General features: G+C 41.2%; 1 long non-coding RNA gene across 1 annotated transcript in view; it reads right to left on the bottom strand.

The window, feature by feature from the left end:
• Positions 1-1,114: 1,114 nt before the first annotated feature.
• LOC140600725 (uncharacterized) overlaps positions 1,115-15,239 on the bottom strand; it is a 34,311-nt gene continuing 20,186 nt past the window's right edge. Inside the window, exons 2-3 of the long non-coding RNA XR_012003886.1 lie at positions 9,602-9,761; positions 1,115-1,543 (exon numbers count right to left, since the gene is read on the bottom strand). This is a non-coding gene — a long non-coding RNA (uncharacterized lncRNA). The remainder of the gene's footprint in view (positions 1,544-9,601; positions 9,762-15,239) is intronic.

The raw sequence follows: 15,239 nt of genomic DNA, 5'->3' as shown, positions 1-15,239 counted from the left end.
CTAACTCTAGAGAAAAACTTTAGAACTAATAATGAGTTGAATAACAATTCAGGAAACAAGATACCAAAATCAATAGTATTCTAAGAAAAAAATTAAAAATTGAATTTTAAAAATACCATTTAGAATAGCACCCAAAATTAAATACTTAGGAATAAATCTATCAAAATATGTGCAAGTTTTGTTCATTTGGTACTGTAAAACTTTGCTGAGAAAAATTAATGACTAAAATAAATGGATAGATTTTACATGTTCATGACTTAAAAAGACTCAACTTGTTGATTCTAATTGATCTATAGATTCAACTCATTACTGATCAAATTCTCAGTGGGCTTTTTTTTTTAAGTGACTTGATTGCAAAATGTATATGGAGACACAAAAAAATATAGAATACCTAAAACAGGTTTGAAAAGAAAAAAAAATGGGGGAATTGCAGAACTTGATTTCAAGATCTATAAAGTCCAAGTAAGACACAAGGGTAAACAAATAGATCAATGGGAAAAGTATTCTGAGTCTGAAAATAGACTTATACACATGATCAATTGATTTTTCAGAGGCCAAGTTAATTCAATGGGGGAAAGATCATCTTTTCAACAAAAAGTGCTGGAAAATTGGGTATCTGTATAAAAAATGCCTGACCATTACCTCATACCATACATAAAAATTAACTTGAAATGGTTATAGGCTTAAATGTGAAAACTTAAAACTCTAAATTTGTTCTAAAACAGAAAAACTTATACCATACATAAAAATTAACTTGAAATGATTATAGGCTTAAATGTGAAAACTTAAAACTCTAAATTTGTTCTAAAAAAAAAAAAAACCTCATACCATACATAAAAATTAACTTGAAATGATTATAAGCTTAAATGTGAAAACTTAAAACTCTAAATTTGTTCTAAAACAAATTTTAGAACAATGCATAGAGGAAAATCTTTGTGACATTCAAGTAGGCAAAGAATTCTTAGATTGAAGAGAAAAAACACAAGCCATAAAAGAAAACATCGTTAAATTGTACTTCATGTGATCATAGGGATGAGTTACAACAAATACAAAGGAATTTTCTGAAATGAAAGAAATTTCTATCCTTTATTGTTCTTGTTGTTACAAGGGTGTATATATTTACCCAAACCCATTGAACTGGACACTTATAATAGCTAAATCTTAATTATGTAAATTACATGTCACTAAGTTTATTTAATTTTTAAAAAGGTAATCAGTGGAGGGTACAATAGATTTGTCAATATGAAAACAAACGGGACCTTAAATGTATTTTGAATCCATATTTCACGGTAGAAACACAGTTAAAAGGACTCTAATCATGTTCAGATGCCTGTATCCATCTCAGAGTAATGTGATTAGAGAAAGAAGTTAGTCCTCATGCCCTAGCTGCCCCTTTAAAAGAATTATCTGAAATGGGAATATCAAAGAACATCTATGAAACAAAAGCTTGAGCATCTTCTTTTACCGAATCAACACAGACTTTCTGGAAGCAGCAAAGGACTTGAAGAAAGATGCATCTTCTTTCACTGGCACCACCCAACCCCTTCAATGAAAAACAAAAGAAATCAAAAGAAGAGGATAAAGACCTGCATTAGAATCACAGCTCCTCTACTTGCCCGCCTTGTAATTTTGGCAAGTTACTTTTCCTTTTCCAGACTTGCTTTTCTCATATGTTAAATGAGGACCAGAAAGTATAACTGACAAATTCTTTGCAAATATTAATGGAATACCATATGGAAAATGCTAAGCAATGCTTGAAATATAATATACCTGCAGTAAACAGTAGTTAGAAGAAAAGAGGTAGTAGCTCTTATTACATGACTTCTGTTTTATAACAACATGTGTTCCCTCGAATTACTGGGGTTTCAACAATGCCTTTAAAAGCACCATAGCTTCTGCTGTTAGAATATATTCAAATCCTTAAAGAGTAAAATAATACACAAATATTTTATATATTGTGCTGTCATTCTCCCTTTGTTTATTATCTGTTTCTTCTGCAGGAAAACTGAAGGAAATGCAAAAAGAATGTATGGATGATTAATTTCATCCAGGGAAACCAGAAAGGACAGGTCCTGCAGTTTAAATTCAATCTGGATTTACTTTCTTCTGCAAAGTTTGAGGGAAATGATGTCACCAGTTGGAGTATGAGACAGTCAGAAATTCTTATCTCACCTTGTGGACGATGACTACATGAGCAAATCCACATCTGTAAGTCTTAGATGAATACAATGGCTGTCCATCCCCAATGTTGAAATCCTACCCATCATTCAGGCTTCTTCAACAATTTATTTACAGTTTCTAAATTTATTGAAATCTGTTCAACTGTTTTCAGGCAACAAACAGATGGAGTTTAGGATTGGTGAATTCAAATCATCAAGCTCACAAACTGAGAGAGGATGGACTGGGTCTAAGAACAGACTGCATTGTTGAAGATAAAATGAAAGAGTAACCTTTACACACCAGCATTTTACTGCTAGGAAGTTCCAAACTGATGAAAACAGTTGGTTGTCCATCTGGAAAAGGTATTTAAAATTAACTTAAATTCAAAGTGCTATTTTAAGGTAGCAATTGCTTTCTATAGATGTCCATTCTGTTCCAATGAAAATATAACATTGGAATCTGCTAAAAGATAAACTGAGGCATATTCAGAATTTTAAGTGTTTATTTGAGCAAATACTGACTCAAATTGGGCAGCATCAAATCAAAAGTAGTTGGGAGCCCCCTCATAGACAAGAGTTCTGGGTGAGATTCTAGAAAAGACAAAAGCAAAGCAAGGAAATTTTTGACTGGCTATTGATTAAAGCCTAATTTGCTGTTTATGACTGATTGCCAAAGGTTTCAGTTTTGTAAACTTGATGCATTTACAGGGTTAGATTTTGGTTTGCTTACACAGGCTGCCATAGCATCAGAGCCACATCAGTCTAATGGCACCTTGTTTAATTAAATTAAATCTAAATAATCTCAATGCTGAGATAGCTTCTGCAACTCTAAAAGATACCATTGAATCACTTTAAAATTCAGAAAGTTTGGAGATAGTAATGAATATCAGCAATTTATGGTGACTTCAGACTGTGAAAATGCCAGACATTAGGCTATAAGATGTATATGATCGCATTTAACAAGTTTTTCTTTTTTGCACAATTCCAGTCTTTTAATAAAGTGTTCCAATCAATAGTAAAATGCCTGACCAAAGCTATTAGCCTCAGCATTAGAAGGCTAAAAGGTAATGCTATCCCAATTATATCATAGCTGCTAAGATGGCATGGCAACAATTAGCCTGAAAATATGGTTAAATTACTTAAGTGTTATCCTGAATAAACCAGGGTTCAGATGCACTGGTGTCTAGAGTCAAAATCACAATGTCATATAGAGGCTACAGCTGGTTGGGAAGTCCTTCTGGGAATCTTGTTCTGCCCCAAAAATATACAAGTTCACCACCCTGGCCAGAGACTTATAAGTCATTGGAGCAACATCAAAGTAGCATTATCTCTTCCATGACGACAAGGAATCCCCGTATATCCGGTAGCCAGATACTCACTTTAAGAAAGGTTCAGCAGGCAGGGAACTCACCCAAGACATCCCTGGGCTCCTCCACACATCACAGCCCCCTTATATTTGGGCTGAGGCCACATGACTGGGTTATGGATAACAGAATAGGGGTGGAAGTGATAAACCACTTCCTGGCTTGACTATTAAAAAGCATCTCACAGGATCCAGCCTTTTCTTGCCCCCTCTGAGGCAATGCAAGAAGTCATGGTGTAGCTAGGAGAGAGGAGCAGCCTAGAGCTCAGAACTCACTGATTGTAAGAGAAATGCCACAGACATGCCAGGTGTCATGTCAGAGAGATAGGAACATCCTCTTTCTCTAACTGTTGTTAAGCCAGTGGGATTTCAGGATTTATTTCTTATTGCAGCATAGCCCACCATATCCTGACCAGTACAAAGCTAATGAAAAGGACCTTTCTGTTTTGACTCTAACACAACAGAAAATACTCTTGGTTCCTTTTATGCCTGATATGTCCCTGAGAGATTTCTGTTACAAAAGATAAACTCTGCTTGATATTCAACCAAGAAGAGGGCTCAGATGTGTAAAAGAGTAATTTCAGCCACTTTCCAAAATTAAGAATCACATAACTTTCCATTTATGCAGCAACATCAGCTTTTTTCATAATTCTTTCATGTACAGTCTTCACAACACCCTGACAACTCTCTTTTGTTTTCAATGTATAAAATCCCAACTTTACGATTGAACAAAGTGAGTAACAGCAGGATTTTAAGTGAGGAGTCCAGTCACCCAGCTAGGCAGAGCACAGATGAGACAGGCCGCCGCCTTTAGTTCTCTGTAATCAAGAAATGCTCCAAGCTTTCAGCCTTGTTGCAGATTTTTACAAGCTCTGCTTTTAATAACCTTTCTCCATTGCATTCCTGACTTATTACCTCCCTGGCTCCCAGCACTCTTATTTATATGCAGACTCATTCTAGCTGTACACCCCAATGTTTATGCTGTGTTTACTGTGTTGTCTCCTAACTAGAGTCCATTATCTGCTGAAACAAGAAGGATGTTCACGAATAAAACACAGCTTGCCTGTGGCTGCTGGACCAGCAGAGCCCATCATGGGGGGCAAAGATGTATCTCTGCTGATGGGGAGTAACATGCTGTTTTCACATGAGCTTCCCCTTGGGTGGCTCCAACAGTAGGAGGAGGACGAGAGAGCTGAGAACATGTGACCTACTTCAGGGAACAAGCCAACTGCCTTTTTAAAGACAAACTCCCAGGCAAGCTCTGCCCTCTGACCAGGAACCCAGGCTTGCGGTAGATGGGCCCCACTCAGCAGAGCTCCTGAGAGACTCCACGTCAGTAAGGTTGTATTTGTAGTCAAATGGACTCAAATGGAAGAAAGGAAGACATTATGAAGGTGGCTGGAAGATTTGGGCTACGGGGACTAGTTAGAGGATTTCACATGGCCCAAAGCCAGGTTCGGAAGCCGTCTCTACTTCCTGCCCGGACCACAGACTGGCCCATTGGAAGAACAAGGAGAGGTGCCTGGTTTAGGCAGCAAGTAGGAGGGTCTGAGAGGAGAGGCTGAGCACCAGTGAGCCACTCTCACCAAAAGTCATAGGCCAGGTTGAGGCCCTCTGTCACCCTTCTGCCAAGTAGTAATGGCCATTGCGGAAGATGATGAGATGTAGGTTAATGTAGGTGTGATGCATGCTGGCTTTGAAGTCAGACAATTATGTTTTCAAACCCTGGCTCAGTATCTGAGAGCTGGGTGACCCTGGCCAAGTGATGTGCCCTCCCTATGACTTGGTTTTCTCATACAGAAAATGGGACATAAGAATAACTCTCTTTGCTGGGTTGCTGTAAGGACTAGGAGTTATGTATGTGATCACTCGTTCACTCGTACACATAGAGAATGCTTGGTGTGCCATAAATCCTGGCATAGGATTGGACCTCTGGTAAATGGTGGCTTTTTCTAATTGTTGTTTTTATAATTATGATTATTAAATGGAAAACTGTTTATTTGTGCCCCTGCTCTGATCCACCTCTCACCATCTCTATGAAACCATCTGTGTAGTGCCAATCCCTAAAAACAAGCAAACTCTGTTCATAGGGAACAGAAACCGGCACAGTGCCCTGTGCCTACTTAGTAGATACATATATTTGTTGAATGGAATTGAACTGAACTGTGCCCAAAATTTTACATCCATAGGCAACTTCCTTGGTTTGCTTCTTTGGCTTGATATTCCTCTAAAAATTAAGCTTGGCTTACGGCTGCCCAGAGCTTCTGAGTGTTTTGGCTGCAGTTATAAAGTGTTTATGACTTTTTGTGTATGAAGCGCTTCATATTTGGTCATGTGCTCTCACATAATTATATTACTACTATGATGCAATTAAAAAATAAAAAGCAAGAAGAAAATTGATGGATCACATTTCTGTCTACAGGCTGCACATTTTGGATCAGTCTCCTGGAAAAAGTGAGGGAAACCTACAAAAAGTCTTTAGAATGATAGGTGGGGTGAGAGTTTACTATTGCAGAAAATCAGGGTCATGTCTTCTAAGTTCATCACAGGGTCTTAGATGAGAAGGGAACTTAGAGGTCATCTATCCCTACCCCCACCCAAGCCACATGTGCCAGCTCATGTCGAAACTGTAAACAGCTCTGGCTCCACAGGCACTGGCATCGACCCCACTTCACACTTGCCAGGCCCTGGGACAGCAGATGCCCACGGCTAAGGAGGGGCAAACAGGCCAGTGAGGATTGTGTTGACCATTGCACACCAAGGAGTCTGGCCTGCTCTTCTCCAGTTTACAAAATTAAAGAGAAATACGTAAGGCCGATTGAATTGAATATATTTTCAAGGCACACAGCTCAAGAGTGTGAGAGCATTTGTACAAGCACGTGTACATCTCAAGACCTCGATGCAGCTGAGAATACAAATACACGGGGGCACAATACATTTTACACATCACCTTCTGTTCCTGAATGTCAAATACTTTTTTTTTTTTTTTTAAGAATATCTGCCTTGGTTATTAACCTAGACTTCATTCAGTGCACACTTTCTTCAGGAAACTGGATCACCAGGCCTTCATTTGTGATGCTTCCTTCATATCCTTGAGAGTGAAGAGGTGCAGGTAGAGTTAAACAAACTTCGGTTGTCCTTCTGGTCCAGGCAGTGACGGGTGAGTGCCTGGGCCTTGGTTCTGTCCCTGCAGGTCAAGATGCCACAGTAACTAGTCTTGGGTGGGGCTAGCTAGTTCCTTCTCTGCATGTCTGAAGCTCTATTTACATTTTAAATCGCAGTTGTGTCATAGGGTTACATTTTGATAGCTGCCAAGTAGTTAAGTTCAGATTTTTTCCCTCTGAACAGTAAATAGTTTACTTTTCAAATAGCATAATTTTTGAAGTTTTTATTCCTCACCATCACTGTGTTAAGAAAGCTGTCAAGTTTTGTAATTTCATGAAGAAATGTGAAGTGGCCTTTGTAAGCTCCAGAGGAACCCTCTGAGGCCTGACATTCTAAACGTGATGGCTCTATTTACATATATATTGTCCTTCCAAGGAAAGGCTGGAGGTCTGGATTTGGGATTACTGTCTGTAGACAGTTTCTGCTGTCATAGGGGCCTTGTCTTTCTTATATTATATACATTCATTCATTCACTCATTTATTTATTCATTTAAAAAGAGTTTATCGCTTTATCTTTGATATCTGGGGAGGCTGGAGCTTCTGTTCTGCTATTAAGGAGGGCAAGAGGAGTCAAGAGTCAGAGCCACATAGAAGAGAGCCCAAGCACCCACAGAGATAAGCAACATGTATTCGGAATGATACTGATCCCACCCAGAAAACTTTCAGGCGAATCAAGAAATTCTATCTGCTGTTCACCTATGGCTCATTTGATTTAAACTGTGATTGTCTGAGCTCCTTCTAGAGGACTTCCCAAGAAAACCAACTTGCACTTATCCTTGATTTAGACTTTGGTTTTGTCTTCTACCTCTGTGCTCTTTGGCTTGAGTTTTCTGGACTTGGTTCATTGAGTCTCACCTAGAAGTTCAGTGAAATTCCAGGCAGTTTGCCCTTGCCCTAATTTCAGAAATGGGGCTGAAGGAGGGAGCAGGATTTCAGGGAGTGTCACCCCTGGGAAGAAACAGTCACACCGGTGTCCAGTACCTACCTCAGCTGGCAATAACTCCAACAGGAGCTGCTTCAGTGACATTAACAACAATAGAGCCGCAATGATGTCACACACTCTTGGTTAGGAGCACACTTACATCATCCCACAAGATGCTCACAACTACCCTGAGAGGCAGATTCGGTGTTCCCTTTTTGCAGATGGTAAAAAGAGTGCAGAGGTTACACAGGCTACCCAAGTCCCTCCTAGTTAGCAGGTGGCTGAGTTGGGGATTTGAAATAGCCATTGACTAACATTGCTTCCCACAGGCAGTGACCATGTTAGAAAGGCCAAAAAATGAGATTGAGGACATGACTGAAATTTTTAAGCTTTTGTAATTTCCCCCTATTTGTTCAGTATTCCCTCATTCTACTTCCCTGCAGTGATGGTAATAGTAAAATGATCTGGAAGAGATGGAGCTTCCCACATTGAAGAATCATATGGGATATAATGGGGATAAGCACAATAAAATGGAAGTAAGGGTAGACAAATGTGATGCCTAGTTCAAGACAGGCCACAGTCCACAAATGGGGTAAGATTTATATTTCCCAATCAGGTCATATATGTGCTGGGTAATTGTGTTAACTTTTATGTTTATGTCTTTTTATTTTAAATAGTATAAAATGACAATGGAGAGCTGAGGCCTGCAAAGACTTCACTAATATGATAATATTTTGTGTTAATATCAAAAGACAGGAAAGAATATATCAAGGGGGATAAAAGGCAGAGAATTCCAAGTGGAGGAAATAGTAAAGCAAAGAAGGTGAAGGAGAACAAAGCAATTTATCTTCCTGAAACTCAGGGGTGGGCCTTTCTTCCACTCAGGGTCATCTCAGGTACAGAAAGATTCTACTGGGAGGCGGTATATCCGGGTATGTCCCCCACAATAATACTGACTATAAAATACATGTTATTTTTCTTTTGCATAAAACTGTACCTCAACCACCCAGCTCTCAAAGTGGAATCTAGATAATTTATATTTAGAATATTTATGGAGCACTTATAATCCTGGTCCTATGTTCTGATAGGGTACATGGGGTTAGTACTAATATGGAGGCGGAAATCTGGGTAGGAGTGACAGAGCTAATGTTATACTTCATACGGCATCAAGCTAACGGTCAAGTAATATAGGCAGAAGATACTTAGATTTCTGAAAATAAGGCAGTGGGCAATAGAAGCGAAGTAGTTAAGACAAGCCAGGTCTTTAAGAGAGCCAAAGTTGAAGGCATTGAAGGCACTCTTTCTTTGCCGAATAAATTAGATGACTTGACAGGGAAGGCATAGAAGAGAGTGTTGGGCATCTCTGATAAAGACCATGTAATATGACAATGTAAAGAGCCATGGACTGGTATAGATTTGGGGATGAGAATTTTGAAGTATATATTAGGAACTTCTGGGAAAAAAAAAAGATTAGAGCCAAATTCTAAAGGGGCCTTAAAAGATAGGCTAAGCTCAACTTTTAGTAGACAGTGGGGAGCCACTGAATTTTCTCGAGTAATGTAGTGACTGAAGATTAATCCATCAGGGAGCACAGAATAAATCAGGATGCCTGGAGCAGAGAGGAGAATGTCCAGTTGAACCACCATCATCTGAATGTGAGATGAGAACCATACGAGAGTCTGTTGTTGACATGGAGACGAGGGCCACAAGCTGAGAGGTGATTAGTGGCTATGATCTGCACTGAGCGTGAAATATTATGAAATACACAGGATGAAGAAAGGTATAATACTATGGAAAAGGTGCTGAGCTGTAGCAAGGAAATGGGTGTCCTTCACAATTGCTTACAGTATTGAGCATGATTAAAAGAGTTATGGGAAGTGTTACTTCAGAGAACTGGGGAAACAACTCACAAGTTATGTACAGGACTCCCCAGGATGGCTGTTGCCTTACTACCAAAACCACTTGGGGATGGGGTTGGGGGTTGACACTCACCACTTCCCTTTGCCCTGAACCTATCCAGTCATCTCTGTTCTTCCACACCTGCCATCCCAAATAGGCCAAAGAAAAGCTAAGCAGTCTGTGGGATGCCATTCAATGTTCATTCAGGGCAGCCAGGAAAGTATGAGATGATGTCGCAGCTCATCACTTGTCCCTAAACAGGAAGAAAAAAATTGCAATGCTATACGGGGTCCTATATGAAAGCAGATAGGAAACACTTTGAGGAGGGGGAGTAGGGGCATCAGGCAATAGAACCACCCAGCTCTCTTCACAAAAAGTGGTTCATATCCACCTCTTGGTACTTCATTTTCCTTATCTCAGTTATCCAGAGACCTTCTGAAGCCCTCAGGGTTGGCAGAGGATGCCAGTGCTCCAGAAAGAAGGCCCTGGGAAACCAGAGCATATTTATGAGAAAAGTAGGTCCTACTCTCCATAACTCTTCACCTGCCACCGTCCCAAAGGCCAACTTCCCAAAACAATGTGAAGACAGAACAATGTGAAGTTGCTCAGAGAAAAACTGCAGGAGACCCTGCCCTTTGACATTGAGCACAGGGACTTATGCTGAGCTGGCCACCCTTGTGGAGTTAAATTCTTGTCCCTATTTTCAGCAGGAGCAACATGGCTCTGTCTTGCAGAGAGTCACTCAACTCAGACCTAGAGCCTTTCAGTAGCTTCCTGACTCCTTGCAAGTTATGGAGCCTTATTGACTTCAGAGTGATTCCTTTAAAATATTCTGAAGTCAATGAACCTAAGGATCTAAATAGTCAAATAATAGAGAAGGCTTTGTAAGTGGTTCTTTGCTGTGTGCTTCAAGAGATAATAAGACATCGGTCTTCAAATGGTTTCTCAATTACCTAGCATGGTATATCTGCAGTATCTCCATCATAAATAAGTGGCAGCCTCTCTGAAGACTAGACTGGAAAGCAAAGGTTAAGAAGATCACATCAGGAGTCAAAAATTCTTGGAAGCTGATGCTTCTCTACAGACTATTGATATTCAAATCCCAACAAGTTTGTGCCCTATTTTAACTGGACCACCTCAGTTAATGAATGCATCTGTTAACTTATTTAGGAGTAGATTTTCTTTGAACTATGAAACATTCAATTTCCCCTGAGATGTGCCATTCCAAGATCAATGAAGACCTGTGACTTATATTTATATGCATTTCAGTAGGAAAGAGATTTTTGAATTCTTGTGCCGAGGGATATAATATTAGCTACCTCCAACTCATTAATTAATTATTGCCATTAAATGAATGCTTACTATTTGCAGGATACTAATCTAAGTGCCAGAGAATTAGACACACACACACACAACTCATCTTTGTCTTTAAGGGGTCAAATAATCCTATAATCTTACAGGAGATAAGAATCAGACAAGGAAAGAGTGATAGGAAAAGCAAATGGGCAATGATGACAACAATAATAGCAAGACTACCAATAAAATGCATATATAGGAGGGTGAGTGAGCACTCTTCTAGGTATTGTAGATATGCCAGTCCAATTAACAGCCACCCACCCCCCCAACAGCTCTGTTGGGCAGGTGTGATATATATTTCCATTTTACAGAGAAGAAAACTTAGCTCATAGAAGTTAATTAATTCACGCAAGGTTGTAGAGCTAGGACTGGGTTTGACTGAGGTTTGTACAGTTTAATGCCCAATGCCATGCCCTGAACTACTGTGCTACTGGAGTTCAGAGCCAGTCACCTGCAGCATGGTACATAAATTCAGGAAGGCTTCTTGTAGGAGCTAGGTTGTAAGTTGGTCTTGAACAATGAGCTAGAATTTAGAAGTGTGAAGAGCAAAGGAATGGACATTCTAGATAATATGAAGAGTCTGAGCCAAGCTTGAGAGGCAGAAATACTGTGGAGGAGAGACACGGCACAGTGATTAAGTGTGTGGTCTTTGGAGCCAGAGGCGGCAGCTTCGAATCCTGGCAGCACCACGTATTGGCTCTGGGCAAGTTCCCTAACTTCTCTGTTGTGTCCTAGGTTTCTTATTGTAAAGCTAACATAAAAAATGGTGTAGCAGGGTCGATTGGTAAATATTTGTAAACCACTTAGCACAGCTCCTGATATATAATAAGTGTTAAATGAGGCATTTCCAAGTGGCTAAATGTAAGTCAGGGGCACTAAGAGACAGGCTTGGCTAAAGGATAAATGATATTTAACTGCTTGTCAGTATGTGTCTTTCCTTATCACTCATCCCTTCAAGGACCATCTCCTCAACATCCCAGCATAATTTTTGCTTGGATATAGAATTAAAGGTCAGCTCCCAGCCCATCCCTGTTATAAGGACACCAGTGCAATTGCCATCAAAATAACCACAAACATTTACCCAGAGCCTGTACGTGAAAAGCACTTTTAGGTATACTCAATAATTTAGGGGGGGGAAAAAGAAGAAATTGCAGTTTGAATGCCTCCAGGTGGAACCAGTTGCATTGAAAGCCTGCGGCTATATCAGACCCACGGCCGGCTGCAACGCAGTGCAGATGTGGCTAATTCCAATGCTCAGAGCAGCCACAGGAGTGAGGAAATGAGTCAAGGAGGTCAGGAGCCCTTACTAGCTCATTAGTGCTATCTGGATTTAAAAGAGAGATTCCCAAATCCCAGGAGGTGGCTCACTGCTTGGAACAAAACCCGATGCATTAACATCCTAGTATTCCAAAATGATCCCCGAAGCCCTGCAGTTACGCTGATGGAATGTGATTTATACCAAAGCAAGTGCTGCCAAGGCCCAGACCGGGGAGGCAGCAGAGCAAGGGAACCATTGAGAATGCTATGAATTTCTCTGAACCTCCCGATTAAACAGGAGAATGCATCTCAGGAGTTGTGGGGCCCCAGCCCCAGGCCCTAATGACATCTCTGCCACTGTGTGCCTGTGGATACCAGACTCAGTCACCATACCAGACCTCTCTGCGTCTCAGCCCGACTCCTGGCAGCCCAGCAGGTTTTGGAAAGTGCCACAGTGGCCATCTGCAGAAACCTACTCTCTGAGCTTGCTGCCTTCAGCCCGAGGGTTACCCCAGGGTATGGTTCTAGACCCAGCTCAAAATCTGCTTCAGCTTCTTTTGGGAGAAAATATGTGGGGAAATAAGATAGGAACATGCCTGTGAAATAAAGAGAGACACAATACACACTACAACAACAAAAAAACGCCCATATGCACAATTTGCAAAATTCTATCCAGCTCAGGAATGTTGTGAGTTAGGTTTTCTTTTACAGTCTTCCAAAGACTGTGGCTGCCACTGTAGCCCAGAGAGCAACAAAGGAGAAATGGGTCAGGAGCATGCTTTCTGGAGGCAGACAGGCCATGGTTTGCATTCATAGCCCTACCAAATTAGAAAATTGTTCATGCATATTCCCAAGCTCCCTATCTGAAGGCGTGTTCAATTAGAGAGCAAATGACTATTATTTTCAACTTGAGAGTCGGTCAGTGTAGGAGCCTGGACACGACAATTGCTGCAACAAACCATCTCTACCTCTTGGAGGCTGAGTGCAGTGCAGGCTTATTTCTCACTCTTATCACGGTCAAATGTTGGGTGGGGGCTCTTCTCCACGTGGTCACTAAGGGATCCAGGCTTCTTGGATATGGCCAATCCCACAATCTCCTAGGACCTCAGCATTTTACACTGGCAGACAAGGAAAAAAAGGGAGCATCTGGGAGCCAAATTTGGAAGTGACATACATCACTCCCACCCATGTTCCTTTGTCACATGGACTGCATTTCCATGAAAGAACTGTAGGAAAATACAGTCTATTTCTGTGCACAAGAGGAGAGGGAATTAATGGGGCTTGCTACGCTTTAGTTGTTTGCAGAATCAGGGAGACTTCCTGGAGGGAGCAATACTTGAATTTTCTGAAGATGCACATTCTCGCAGCCTTCCCTGTCTCTGGCTGAAAGTAACCTCAGAGGTCATTTCAAATGCTATCTCCCGGTCCAGCAAAGCACAGAGCTGAGTGCACAGTAATTGCTTGGACAACATTTGGTGTTTGATCTGAAATGGGATCTAGAGGAATGCAGCAGACAGGCTGAGGATGGAAGCTGGACCCAGGGTCCACAGCCAGAGTGTGGAGACTGCCTGAGTGGGAGTCAGAGGGACCTTGGGAGGATACCCACAAATTAATTCCACTAGTGGTGGGCCGAGAGAGAGCTGAAGAATCTGACAATTTGCAGCTGTTATATATGTTCCAAGTGTCTCCTAGACTGTGTAAATATCTAGACAACTTCTGCTGAACTTCATGTGTATTTGACAGTCATTTCATTTGATTTCACTGAAAAATATCTGGAATATATAACCCGAAATAAGTATACATAAATACTCATTTATAATTAGCCCACTGTTGCTCCTTTTTATAGGGAGTTAAAAGATTTCCAAACTTGCAGTTTAAAAAAATCCCAATAAATTGTTTTCAGTGATGAGCCTCTGCATCTGTTGTAGTCTTAGAGCTACAGTGGCCATCAGAGGTCGTTTGATCCTTTTCCCATTTTCCTAGAAGGACCCCAGATTGTTTTTAGGACCCCAGGAAAGGATAAACACAGAAAAGCCCATGGCTGTTGCATTCTGCCAAGACTTAAAAAGAGACTGCTTGCCCACATGGAGCTGTCACCAGGAACATGAGTCCCCCAGTTTCTTGTCTTGCCCCAACTCCCTCTGTGCTTCCCCTCCTTGAGACTACCAGCCCCAGTATTAGTCTTATCAAGCTGCCATAACAAAATGTCACAGACAGTGTGGGAGGTTTGAATGCTTGAATGACGGAAATGTATTTTCTTACAGTTCTGGAGGCTAAAAGATCTACATCAAGGACCAGCAGGTCTGGTGTCTTGTGCTTGTCTCCTCGACTTGTTCACGATGACTTCTTACTGTATCATCACATGGCCTCCTCTGTGTACACGTGCAGGGTAAGAGCTCTGGGTGTTTTTCTTATAAGGACACCAGTCCTATCAGATTAGGACCCCCACCAATGACTTCAGTGAGCCTTAATTCCCTCCTTAAAGGACCTATCTCCACAACAGTCACATGGGGAGATAAAGCTTCACCTGGTGAAATTTGGAAAGATACAATTCAGTCCATAACAGCCCCAACTCCTGAGGACCAGCCTGAACCCCAGCTCCGTTGTGCAGAGCAGTGTGGAGCTGGTTCCGCTTGTCTTGTGCAACTCCGCCTCAAAGCCCAGTCAGTACCTAAGATCTGCATGTCTCCTCCCAGGGATCACCCCTTCAGCTTGTCCTTGGTCACGTCCTCCTTCTTCAAATATCTCATCCTACACCCTTGGCTGTCCAAAGACAGTCCTTCCTTAGGAACTGACAAATATTGTGGCCTGGATAACTTTGGTGAAGGCCTGCTTCCTTGTCTTCCACCCCAGAAGATGGGGTGGCAGCTCCCACCATCAGGCTACTTCAGGGTTTTCAGAATGTCAGTCCTCCCTGGACCAAACATTTTCTGTGGTCAGCTGGATGATATTAATTAGATTTCTTTCTTTAAAAAAAAAAAAAAGGTTTTATTTATTTATTCATGAGAGACACACACAGAGAGGCAGAGACATAGGCAGAGGGAGAAGTAGGCTCCCTACAGGGAGCCTGATCTGGGACTTGATCCCAGGACCTGGGGACCCAGACATGAACTGAAGG

Source organism: Canis lupus, chromosome 12 (assembly GCF_048164855.1).
Source record: "Canis lupus baileyi chromosome 12, mCanLup2.hap1, whole genome shotgun sequence".
Classification (NCBI taxonomy): Eukaryota; Metazoa; Chordata; class Mammalia; order Carnivora; family Canidae; genus Canis; species Canis lupus.
This window is presented reverse-complemented; position numbering and strand designations above follow the sequence as displayed.